The 12,797-nt window shown below is 42.6% G+C and overlaps 1 pseudogene; it reads right to left on the bottom strand.

Moving 5' to 3' along the window:
* LOC113224996 overlaps positions 1-12,797 on the bottom strand; it is a 92,692-nt pseudogene that overhangs the window by 77,836 nt on the left and 2,059 nt on the right.

Raw genomic sequence — 12,797 nt, 5'->3', positions numbered from 1 at the left:
AATCCCAGCTACTAGGGAGGCTGAGGCAGGAGGATTGCTTCAGCCCAGGAGTTTGAGGCGGCAGTGAGTTATGATCAAGCCACTGCACTCCAGCCTGTACAACAGGGTAAAACCCTGTCCCCTTCTCCAAAATACAGAAAACAACAAATATGTATACCTGCTATATATCCACAAAAATTAAAATTAAAAAACACAAAGCAGAAATACAGAAAACAAGTATTGGTGAGGATGTGGAGGAACTGGAACTCTGGCACACTCTTGGTGGTGCAGCTGCTGCGGAAAAGAGTATGGCAGGTCCTCAAAAAGCTAAACAGAATTACCATCTGACCCATCAGTTCCTCTTCTCAGAATATATCCCCTCAAAATGGAAAGCAGTGTCTCAAACAGATGCTTATACATCATGTTCATAGTAGCATTATGAACTACTATAATGTAGTAGTAGTACATAATAAAACCCCTTGTTTTCCCCTTACCCCAGTCACTGGCAACCATCATTCTCCTTTCTGTCGCTATGAATTTGACTACTCTAGGTATTTCTTATAAGTGGAGTGATACGGTATTTGTCCTCTTATGACTGACTTATTTCACTTAGCATAATGTCTTCAAGTTTCATCCATGTTATAGCAAGTATCAGAATGTCCTTCCTTTTTAAGGCTGAATAATATTTTATTGCGTGTATAGACTTCATTATTTTTACCCATTAATCCATCAGTGGACACTTGGGTTGCTTCCACCTTTTGGCCACTGTGAATAATGCTGCTATGAGCATTGGTATACAGTTGGCCTCTGTACCCATGGGTTCTGCATCTGTGGACTCAAGCAACCTAGGATCAAAAATATCCTTTCAGGTGGGCACGGTGGCTCATGCAAGTAATCCTAGCACTTTCGGAGGCTGAGGCAGGTGGATCACCTGAGGTCAGGAGTTTGAGACCAGCCTGGCCAGCATGGCAAAACCCTGTCTCGGCTAAAAAATACAAACATTAACCGGAAGTGGTGGTGGGCACCTGTAATCCCGGCTACTCGGGAGGCTGAGCCAGAAGAATTGCTTGAACTTAGGAGGTGGAAGTTGCAGTGAGCCAAGATCGTGCCATTGTACTCCAGCCTGGGTGACAAGAGCGAAACTCCATCTCAAAATATATAGATAGATAGATAGATAGATAGATAGATAGATAGATAGATAGATATTCTTTAAAAATGGATGGTTGTGCCTGTACTGAACATGTACAGACTTTATTTTTTTGTTACCATTTCTTAAACAATACAGTCTAACAACCATTTACATAGCATTTACATTTTAGTAGGTATTAGAAGTAATCTAGAGATGACTTAGAGTATGTGGGAGGATGTGCATCGGTTATATGCAAATACTGTGCCATTTTATAACTGGGATTTGAGCATCTGTGGATTTTGGTATCCTCAGGGGGGTCCTGGAAGTGCTGAATCATATGGTAATTCTATGTTTAATTTTTTGAGAAACCACCATACTGTTTCCATAGTGGCTGCATCATGTAAAATTCCCACCAACAGTGCACCACAGTTCCAATTAATCCACATCCTTGCCGATGTTTGTTATTTTCTGAGGGTTTGCTTTTATATAGTAGCCATCCTAATGGGTATGAGGTGGCATCATTGTGGTTTTGATTTGCATTTCCCAAATGATTACTGATATTGAGCATTTAAAAAATGTTTGTGTTGCTCATTTGTATATTTTCTTTGAAGAAATGTCTATTGTGCACTTTTAAGTGGGTTTGTTATTTTTTGTTGAGCCGAGATCGCGCCGTTGCACTCCAGCCTGGGCAACAAGAGCAGAACTCCATCTCAAAAAAAAAAAAAAAAAAAGAAAAGAAAAAAGAAGTATCTGCACTTCCTTGTTTATTGCAGCACTATACGTAATAGCCAAAATATAGAATCAACCTGTGTCCATCTACAGATGAATGAATAAAGAAACTGGTACATACACACAATGGAATACTGGAAATGGAAGTAAGCCAGACACACAAAGATAAACACTGCAAAATACTGCATGTTCTCATTCATATGTGGAAGCAAAAAAATTGATATCATAGAATTAGAGAGTAGAATAGTGATTACTAAGGCTGGAAAGGGTAGAGGGGAGAGGGAATAGAGAGAGGTTGGCTAACGATTACAAAATTACAAGCCAGGTAGGAGGAATATGTTCTAGTGTTCTATAGCACCAGAGAATAACTATAGTTAATAACAATTTATTGCATATTTGCAAATAGCTAGAAGAGAGGATTTTGAATGTTCCCAACACAAGGAAATGATAAATGTCCGAGTTGATGGATTTGCTAATTACCTTCATTTATAACACATTGTACACAGGTATCAAAATAACATACTGCACCTTATAAATATGTACAATTATATATCAACTAAAATTTTTAAATTAAAAATAAATAAAAACAACAAATACAAGAAAAAAAAGACATTCAAGTGGCCAATAGGCATATTAAAATGTTCAGCATCGCTAATCATTAAAACCACAAAAAGATATCATCTAACACCCTTTAGGATGGCTATTAGCAAAAAGATAAGAAATAACATGATATGTTGAAAACGTGGAGAAAAGGGAACTCTTGCACACTGTTACTGCATGGAGGTTCCTCAAACAATTAAAAATGGAACGACCATATGATCCAGCAATCCCACTTCTGGGTATATATCCAAAGCAAATGAAATTAGTATGTTGAAGGGATAGCTGCACTCTCATGTTTATTATAGCATTATTCACAATAGCCAAATTAGAAAATCAGCCCAAGTGTCTATCAATGGATAAAGAAAATGTGGTACATATACATAATGGAATACTATTCAACTTTTAAAAAGAAGGAAATTCTGTCATTTTCAAAAACATGGATAAACATGGAGGACATTCTGCTAAGTGAAATAAGCCAGGTACAGAACGACAAATATTGCATGATACCATTTATATGTGGAACCTAAAAAAGTTAAATTCAAAAACAGAGAGTAAATGGTGCTTGCCAGGAGCTGGGGGAGGGGAGTTTGGGGAGATACTGGTGAAGAATACAAAATTTCAGTTAGATAGAAGGAGTAAGTTCAGGAGGTCTTTTATACAACCTGGTGATTATAGTTAATAACAATATATTATGTACTTGAAAATTGCTAAGAGAGTACATGTTACATGTTTTTGCTACAAAAAAGGGTAAGTATGTGATAGAATAGGTATGTTAATTAGCTTTATTCAGTTATTCTACATTGTATACATGTATTAAAACATCATGTGTATATTTATACCATAAATATACAAAATTTTATTTGCCAATTTAAAAAAATAAAAAACAAACTACAAAACAAAAGAGCTGGACAGAGAATTAGAGGCTGGGGCCCGAGTCCAGGTACAAAGAGTGGGGCAGTGCAGCAGAAGACAGTTATGCGGTCTCACCTGTCTGCCATGGGTCCATGTCCCCAGGCCACAATAAAGCCAGACTCTCCACCAGGTGTATTTAAGCTCTCTACACAGCAAAAGTTGCTGCCTAGGTGTTAGAAGGAGAACACGACACCCAAATGGCTTAAGCAGTGGCCACAGATAAGAATTCAGAAGCATCTCTCCCGCCTAGCCAGACTGGGCTCCTCACTTTCCCACTGCTTCCTTTAAATGGACCATTCAGGCATTTTCCCAGGAACTTGACGTGACCCAGACCCTATTCTTTTATGTATGGTGCTAGTTGCCATGCTCTCCCCTCACCCTGCCTGCCGTCTCTTTCTCTCTTTCTACCTGACTCTTCATTCCTGCCTCTCCTGACCCAGGGATGGAGGCTGCCCTCCTGATCACTGTGCTCTTCTCTCCCAGGAAAATGTTTGCACTTGTTTCCTATTGTGATGATGTATTGACTTTATGCCTTCCATCTGAAGAACCAGGGGCTGTCCCCTGGCCGGGTTTCTCTGGGACACTGGGAGAACACAAGGTCAGGTTCCCAACATGAGGGCAATAGTCAGACATAAACTAGACACAGCTTGGACAAGAGCCACAAGGGCATCTGCAAGTATAAACAAGTTCCCCAAGTGAGGAACACCCCCCCCCCCCCCCCCCGATCCGGTTGCAGGTTGAACTAGGCATTAGGCTATCCACCAGGTAAATGAAGTATCCCTCGAAAGGCACACAGTAAATACCCATATTCAGCTGCCTTTCATTTCCTGTTAGGGCAGATTGCTAGCTGCTCTGGGACCGGAAGCCCATTTTAGCTGGGAACTGTCAAAACACCACCTCGCACCATCTATTGTTCAGGGCAGCAACTTCCTGTCATGGTCATAGCAACCATTTGAGGGAAACATGACCAGCAGGCCCATTTTACTGATGTGGACACTGAGACTCAGACAGGTTTTATAAATCTACCTGGAGGTTCAAAGCTGGTATGTGGTAGAATAGGGAAAAAATCCCAGACGTGTCACAGTTCAGAATCCACCCTTTCCACCATAGCGCCTCGCCTTGGCTGAGCTTAGCTCAACGCCCATTGTGTAGGCTGAGGCATTAGTGCTGATGCTCATGGGGGCCTTGAGAACAGTTGAGCCAGGCAGCAGGCAGCTCACCCTTCAACCTGCTCTGTGGTCTTGGCACAATCTCCACCCAGTTCCTTCTGTGGTCTGCAGTTGGGGAGCCTATCAAAGCCCTGGGTCCTCCAACTCCTAAATCCCTAAATCCTATCTACTGCCTTATAGCATAGAAAGGATACGCCAAGCACTCTGATAAGACTTCAGGACAAATTCCCACCCCAGAACCATCTCTCATGAGGCATGCGTCTGTCCTGCCTCGGTCCTTCGCATTCTTTCTCACGTCTACAGGAGCTATGTCTTATACCTCAGACTAGTGCTTTGCACAATCTTTTACCTGATAGCGCATCTTAAAAATGATGACACTGGTACAGCTTGCAAGGGTAGACAGAAGAGATTTGTCCAGCCAAACTATGGTTAAGAAGCTCTGCCCCAGACACCTAAATGGAGACTAGTTATGGATTCATCACTATAACCCCCCGATTTTTGGTTCTCCTCTTTGCCTTATTGGGGACAGAATCCGAGTGGCCCAGCTTTGCATTCTGACATACACCACCCACCTCCTACACTGTGCACTGGAAATTATGTCTACCTCCCACCCCTCTCTACTTCCACCCCCACCATTTCCTTTAAATCAGAGGCCATTTGATGCTTTATGTATGTAAAATGTCTAGCATGTGTCTGGCACATGGGTAAGCATTCAAAACATGCTAGCCTAGTCCCCCTCTGTCTTCTCCTAACATAAGTAGCAGGAAAGTAACTAAATCATATGGCAACACTATATCCCAGATTTTCTGGGACAACCCCAAATTTAAATACAGTCATGTACCACGTAACAAGATCTCAGTCAATGACAGACCACATATACAATGGGGATCCCATGAGATTATAAAACCATGTTTTAACTGTGCCTTTTCTATGGTTAGGTATGCTTACACACACAAATACTTACCATTGTGCTTCAGTCACCTACAGTATTCAGGATAGTAACATGCTGTACAGGTTTGTAGCCTAGGAGAATAGGCTATATGTAGCCTCGGGGAGTAGTAGGCTATACCATGGAGATTTGCATAAGTACCCTTTATGATATTTACACAAAGACAAAAATCACCCAACAACACATTTTTTAAAACATACTCCTATTGTTAACATGACACATGACAGTAATTTTATCTTTTTCAAAAGTGTATTATTTTCAATGTATAATTACATGAAATTTAATTTCTAAAGGAAGATTTCTGCAGATATTGTGGCAGGCAGAATTCTAAGATGGCACCAAGAATTTCTGCTCCCTACTCCTGAGTATTCCCTGTCTAATCCCAGGTCTGTGTATATGATGGATTTTACTCTCATAATAAGGTTGTGTTATATGGCTCAGTTGACCGTAAGACAGGGAGATTTTCCAAGTGGGCCTGACCCTATCACAGTAGCCTTTTAAGGCTGGGGGTTTTCTCTGACTAGTTGCAGAAAAAGTCAGAGAGTCAAAGTCTAAGAAGGATTCAATGTGCCATTGCTGGATGGAAAATGAAGAGGGCCATGTGGTAAGGAATATAGGTAGCCTTTGGGAATTGAGAACTGATCCAGACAAGAACACCACCTGATCAACAACCTTAGTTTCAGCCTTGTAATACCCCGAACCAAGAGCTCAGCAATAGCCTACGAGGCTTTTGACTGACAGGCCTGTGAGCTCAGTGAGTATTTTAAGCTGCTAAATCTGTGATGATTTGTTACATAGCAAAACAAATGAATACAGGGATAAAATAACTTATAAATAATATTCAATATTTTATTACATAAAATAAGTTCACCACTTTTAAGTGGCTAGGTCAATGAGTTTTAACAAATTTATTAGGTTGTGCAACCACTCTCTCAATCAAATATAAAGCATTGCCATCACTCCACAAGTTTCCTTGAGGGGCACAAAGGAACTTTTGGAGTGATGGCAATCAGTTCTCTCCCTCAATCCCTGGTCCCTAAGCTACCTACCTATTTTCTGTTTCTATCCCTTTCTGCCTTTTCTAGACTCTATATAAGTGGAACACAGTATATGTAACCTTTTGTGTCTGATTTCTTTCACTTCACATAATGATTTGAGATTCATCTGTGTTGTTGTGTGTGTGTGTGTTAGGCTATTCTTGTATTGCTATAAAGAAATACCTGAGAATGGGTAATTTATAAGAAAAGAGGTTTGGCCAGGCACAGTGACTTATGCTTGTAATCACAGCACTTAGGGAGGCCGAAGTGGGCAGATTGCTTGAGATCTGGAGTTCAAGACCAGCCTGGCCAACATGGCGAAACGCCATCTCTATAAAAAATGCAAACATTAGCCAGGAGTGCTGGTGTGCATTTATAGTCCCAGCTACTTAGTGGGCTAAGGTGGGAGGATTGCTTGAGCCTGAGAGGTCGAGGATGCAGTGAACCATGTTCATGCCACTGCACTCCAGCCTGGGTGACAAAGTGTCTCAAAAAAAGAAAAGAGGTTTAATTGGCTCACAGTTCTGCAGAGTGTAGAGGAAATAATGTCGGCATCTGCTTCTAGGGAGGCCTCAGGAAGCTTGTACTTGTGGCAGAAGGCAAAGTGGGAGAAGGCACTTCACACGGTGAGAGCAAAAGCAAAAGAGAATGGGGTCAGGGGCTGGGGAGGTGCCACACACTTTTAAATGACCAGATCTCTCAAGAACTCACTATCGTGAAGACAGCACCAAGCCATGAGGGTCCCACCCCCACGATCTAAACACGTACCACTAGGCCCCACCTCTAGCACTGGGGATTACAATTCAACATGAGATTTGGGTGGGGACAAATATCCAAACTATATCATTCCATCACTGGCACCTCCCAAATCTCATATCCTTCTCACAATGCAGAATACAGTCATGACTTCCCAATAGTCTCCCTATGTTTTAACTCACTTAGCATCAATTCAAAAGTCCAAAGTCCAAAGTCTCATCTGAAGCAAGGCAAGTCCCTTCCACCTATAAGCCTGTAAAATCAAAAACAAATTCATTACTTTGAAGATACAAGCAGGGTACAAGCATTGAGTAAACATTCCAAAAGAGATGTTTGGCCAAAAAAAAAGGTGCTATAGGTCCCATACAAGTTTGAAACCCAGCAGGGCAGTCGTGAAGTCTTAAAGCTCCAAAATAATCTCCTTTGACTCCATGTCTCACATCCAAGGCACACTGGTACAAGGGGTGGGCTTCCAGGGTCTTGCGCAGCTCTGTCCCTGTGGTTTTTCAAGGTTCAGTCCCTGTGGCTGCCCTTACAGGCTGTTGAGTGCCTGGGGCTTTTCCAGGTGCAGGGTGCAAGTTGCCAGTGGATCTATCATTCTGGGGTCTTGAGGATGGTGGCATCCTTCTCACAGCTCCACTAAGCAGCACCCCAGTGGTGACTGTTGGGGGAGTTCCAACCCCACATTTCCTGTCTACACTGCCCTAGTAGAGGTTCTCTGTGGGGGTTCCACCCTTGCAGCAGGCTTCTGCCTGGGCACCCAGGCTTTTTCATATATCTCCTGGAATCTAGGTGGAGGCTGCCAAGCCTCCTTAACTCCTGCATTCTGTGCATCTGCAGGCTTAACACCATGTGGAATTCACCAAAGCTTATAATTTGCATTCTCCAAAGTGGCAGTTTCAGCTGTACCTAGGCCCCTGCCCCTTTGAGCCCTGGCTGGAGCTGGAGTGGCAGGGATGTGGGAAGCAGTGTCCTGAGGCTGCTCAGAGAAGCAGGGCCCATGAAATCACTTTTCCTTTACAGACCTGGGAGGGGCTTCCTCTTAGATCTCTGAAATGCCTTCCAGGCTTTTTTCCCATTGTCTTGGATATTAACACTTGGCTCCTTTTTAGTTATTCAAATATTTCTAATAAGTGTTTGTTCCATGGCCTGCCTGTATTCCCCTCCCCAGAAAAGTCTTTTCCTTCTTTACCACATGGCTAAGCTGCAAATTTTCCAAACTTTTATGCTCTGCTTCCTGTTTAAATATAAATTCCAACTTTAAGTCATTTCTTTGCTCCCACATCTGATGCTAAGCTGTTAGAAGTAGCCAGGCAAACTCTTGAATGCTTTGCTGCTTAGCAATTTCTTCCACCAGATACCCTAAATCATCACTCTGAAGCTTAACCTTCCACAGGTCCCTAGGGCATAAACATAATGCAGCCAAGCTCTTTGCTAAGGCGTAACAAGGGAGGCCTTTACCCCAGTTCCCAATAAGTTCCTCATTTCCATCTGAGACCTCATCAACCTGGACTTCACTGTCCACATCGCTACAGCATTTTGATCACAACCACTTAATTAGTCTCTAGGAAGTTCCAAACTTCTCTTATCTTCCTGTTTTCTTCTGAGCCCTCCAAACTCTTCCAACCTCTGCCTACTATCCAGTTCCAAAGTCACTTCCACGTTTTTATGTATTTTTATAGCAATGTCCCACTCCTCAGTACCAATTTTCTGTATTGGGTCATTCTAGCATTGCTATAAAGAAATACTTGAGACTGGGTAATTTATAAAGAAAAGAGATTTAGTTAGCTCATAGTTCTGCAGGCTTTACAGGAGGCATGGTGCTGGCATCTGCTTGGTTTCTGGTGAAGCCTCAGTGAGCTTTGAATAATGGCAGAAGGTGAAGTGGGAGCAGGCATGTCACATGGCAAAAGCAGGAGCAAGCACATGTGCTCGTGTGTGAGAGAAAGAGAGAGAGAGAGAGAAAGAGAAAGAGAGATAGAGGGAAAGAGAAAGAGAGAGAGTGTGTGTGGGGAAAGAGGAGGTGCGACACACTCTTAAATGACCAGATCTTGTGAGAACTCATTATCACAAAGACAGCACCAAGCCATGAGGAATCTGTCCCCATGATCCAGATACCACCCCCCAGGCCCCATGTCCACCACTGGGGATTACAATTCAACATGAGATTTGGGCTGGGACAATTATCTAAACTATATCAATGTGTCTGTAGTTCATTATTTTATTGTGAAGTAATATTTCATTGTATTATTATAATTTGTTTATTCACCTGTTGATATAAATTTGGACTGTTTCCAATTGTTGGCAATTATAAATAAATGCTCTGAGCATTTGCATAAAAGTCTTTGGTGCGGATGTCTAAGTAAACATGTAACTGTGAAATTGCTGGATTCTATGATGTGTGTATTAAACTTATGAGAAACTGTCAAACTGTTTTCCAAAGTGACTGTTTCAATTTGCATTCCCATGAGAAAAGTATGAGAGTTTCTGTTACTCCATGTTCTCATCAACGCTTTGTATTGTCAGATTTTTAAAATTTTATATATTTTTGAACTTTGCAGCAGGTTTTTATTTTTGTTTTATATCTATTACAGAGTTTGAAACCTAAAGAACTACATTTTCTCTTCACATTTAGATGTGTATATAAATATCATTTGTCTGGACTCAGCACACTGAATGCCATGGTTTCCTGGCCTAAGTCTGCCCTGAAATCAAGCTGTGTCTGTCTACCCAGGGGCCCTGAGAACATGGAAAATAGACAGAGTTTATAGTTATTAGGGGAGAAAAAACAAAGCAGATGAATTTGCAAAGAAAAACCAGTGAGGAGAAGGATTTGCTTAATCTTCCAAGGATCCATAGCTGGTAACCCAAGCCATTCTTGAGGGATATCCAGTCTCTTGAGTGGCTGGGACTCCACCCCATTTCCTTCTTTAATAGGTCAATCAAAGGCAGTTCCCACAAAAGCTGGCTAAAAAAGCCAATACCCAACTCCAGAGTCTGAGGGTTCATGAAGATATGGGCTCTTTTTATTTTATTATTATTTTTTTCTTGAGATGGAGTCTTGCCCTGTCTCCCAGGCTAGAGTGCAGTGGCGCAATCTTGGCTCTATAATCTGTGTAGTTCAGCTTTAAAAAACAGGGCTCCTGGAAGATGGCTTTCATGGAAGAGTTGATGGAGTAGATCTATGGGGTCTACGTAAGGGGGAACACAAAGGGTCCCTGAAAACTGAGATCAACACCTGCTCTCTGGGGGGCCATTTGTATTCCCTGACCCAGGTAACAAGGCTGGCCAGCCTGTGGGTGGAACCCATGTGGTTCTATCTGAAGGTTGCAGCCAACATCAAGGCCAGGCAGTCACTGGAGTCAGCTGGGTCTGAAGGCAGGTTTCTAAGACCAGAGACCCTGTTAGTACTAAAGATGATGATTTGGGGGTGGGATGCCTGGAGGGGTTGGCACCATTCAAAAAAGCATTTGAACACATCAACCAAGAAAAAGGCTCCTTGTCCTTCCTAATTCGTATCTAGATACCCCCAACCAGAGATCTTAAAATGGATAGATCAGCCATATGCCAACATGCCAGGATTCCAAAAGCATTCCTCAACTAATTAGGGTATTCCCTATAGCAGACTGGGGTAGAGGGCTCCATCCTGGTAATAACCAGAAAGCCTTACTTCACTTAGGCCAGGGTCTGGAATCCAGATGGAGACTGCCCACAAACAGTGGCTCTCAAGCCTGGGCTAAGTAAATAATATTTTGTTTCATTACATGGCCAAAGGAGAGGAGGACATACAAAAGATGATATTATTGCCTCTGTGGGCTGGAAGAACTTCACCTGTTGGTTGAAAGGGGATTAAAGGAAGATAACAGGAAAAGCTGGTCTGGGGAAGACACAAATGAAAGCTCTCGGAGGCCACTTTTCTCTGATGAGAAATCTGTCCTCACACTGTGCCCCTAGTAGACTTTAGCCTTTGGAGTTCTTAGGGAAAACTGGCTTTGAGCAGCAGCCAGATGACCAAAAAAATTTTTCATCTGGTACAGGACCCGGAGGTGAAGTCAAAGTAGATTTTGGAGAACAGCTGGGCAAGCATAAGCAGGATGTGTATGTCTTACACTAAGAATCTGGCCCCAATAACAGGGACTTAACTGTTACTTGAGATGCACAAAGTAGATCCTACTAAACTGCCCTTTGGATGAGAACAATGGGTAGAGGTTGGGTGGGGAAGGGCTTTTTATGGAACTGTAAGAGAACGGTTTTGTAATGGAGGTAGCAGGCCTAGTGAAAAAAAGATTCTGCCCCCCTGCCTTCCTGGGAGATTGGGGATTGGTAGCCATCATTCCCAAGCTGATGAGTAGCATCTGACTCACCAAAGTGGTACAACATGGGTGTGGTTTTTCAGGGGCAATTGCCAGCCTTAAACCATCCTCCTCAGAAAATGGCTTTGAAGTGGGACCACAGCACCAGGAGAGGGCAGATTCAAGACCAATGGCCAACAATAAGTATCTGAACTTTAGGTTTATAAGCAGAGGGGCATGGATTTCACCAGCACCAGAAGGAGATGTGTAGCAATAGGAGCAAGAATGGCACTGTTTCAGAGGAAGGAAAAGCGGAGCTTGGAGCAGGATGCCTCTGACTACCCACAGTGGGGAGGTGGGGGTGCGACAGACTGTGCCTTCAGCTCCACAGCTGGTCTACACAAACTTCCTCTACTCACATCCAAACAGGTGGCTTTACTATCATATGTAATCCACCCAGAGGCATGGGCAAGCCACTGAGGCAATGCACTACCATAATTTAAACAGAAAGAAAAAACATCTGGATTATAATTGTCACAAGGAGGGGAAAACCCAAACCAGGTACAAGGATCCCAACAGGGAAGATAACCAATAGCAAAAAAAAAAAAAAAAAAAAAGCAGGCTACTAAGTTTAAGTTTCAGTGATAATAGATAAGAAATAGAAGAGGCAGCCACAGGTGATCAGTTATGTGGACAATGGCCATGAGATTGAATTTGTGAAAACAAACTGCTTCTGGGTTTCCTGGTACAAGCAGGATGGTCAGCATTAAGGACAGAGCAGCAGACTTCACCAGGCCCTGAGCTCATCCTTGTTCCCTTCAGGCCCTGGGACAATCAGGCCACACCAACCTGCTTTATGAAGGTTCCAGAGCTGAGGGTTGGTCCCAGGTGGTGGTCCAGAATCCAAGCAGAGAGGAAAAGGACCAAGCTCAGACCTCCTGAGTGAGGAAGCATCCACATCTCTTTTTGGTCTTCCTCACAGTATCCTACTTACAGAAATTACAGACAGTTCTTCCTCTTGAGACCAATTAAGAATGACCTACCTAATATATAGAATATTTAAAAATACAGAACTTTTTGACATTCTCTCCTTTGGAAGTAAAATATACATGACCCAACTATAGAAGAGGAAGAAGAAGAAAAGCCAAAGACAGGGATCCCTGACCATCCCAATACACGACACTCTCACTCCAACCTCCTCTACAACTTATAGGTCAGCAGAGCAAAGACTTTCTCCTCAGGAGA

The sequence above is a fragment of the Piliocolobus tephrosceles genome, chromosome 1 (genome assembly GCF_002776525.5).
Source record: "Piliocolobus tephrosceles isolate RC106 chromosome 1, ASM277652v3, whole genome shotgun sequence".
Taxonomy (NCBI): domain Eukaryota; kingdom Metazoa; phylum Chordata; class Mammalia; order Primates; family Cercopithecidae; genus Piliocolobus; species Piliocolobus tephrosceles.
Note: the sequence above shows the minus strand (reverse complement) of the source record. Positions and strands in the feature narration are given on the sequence as shown.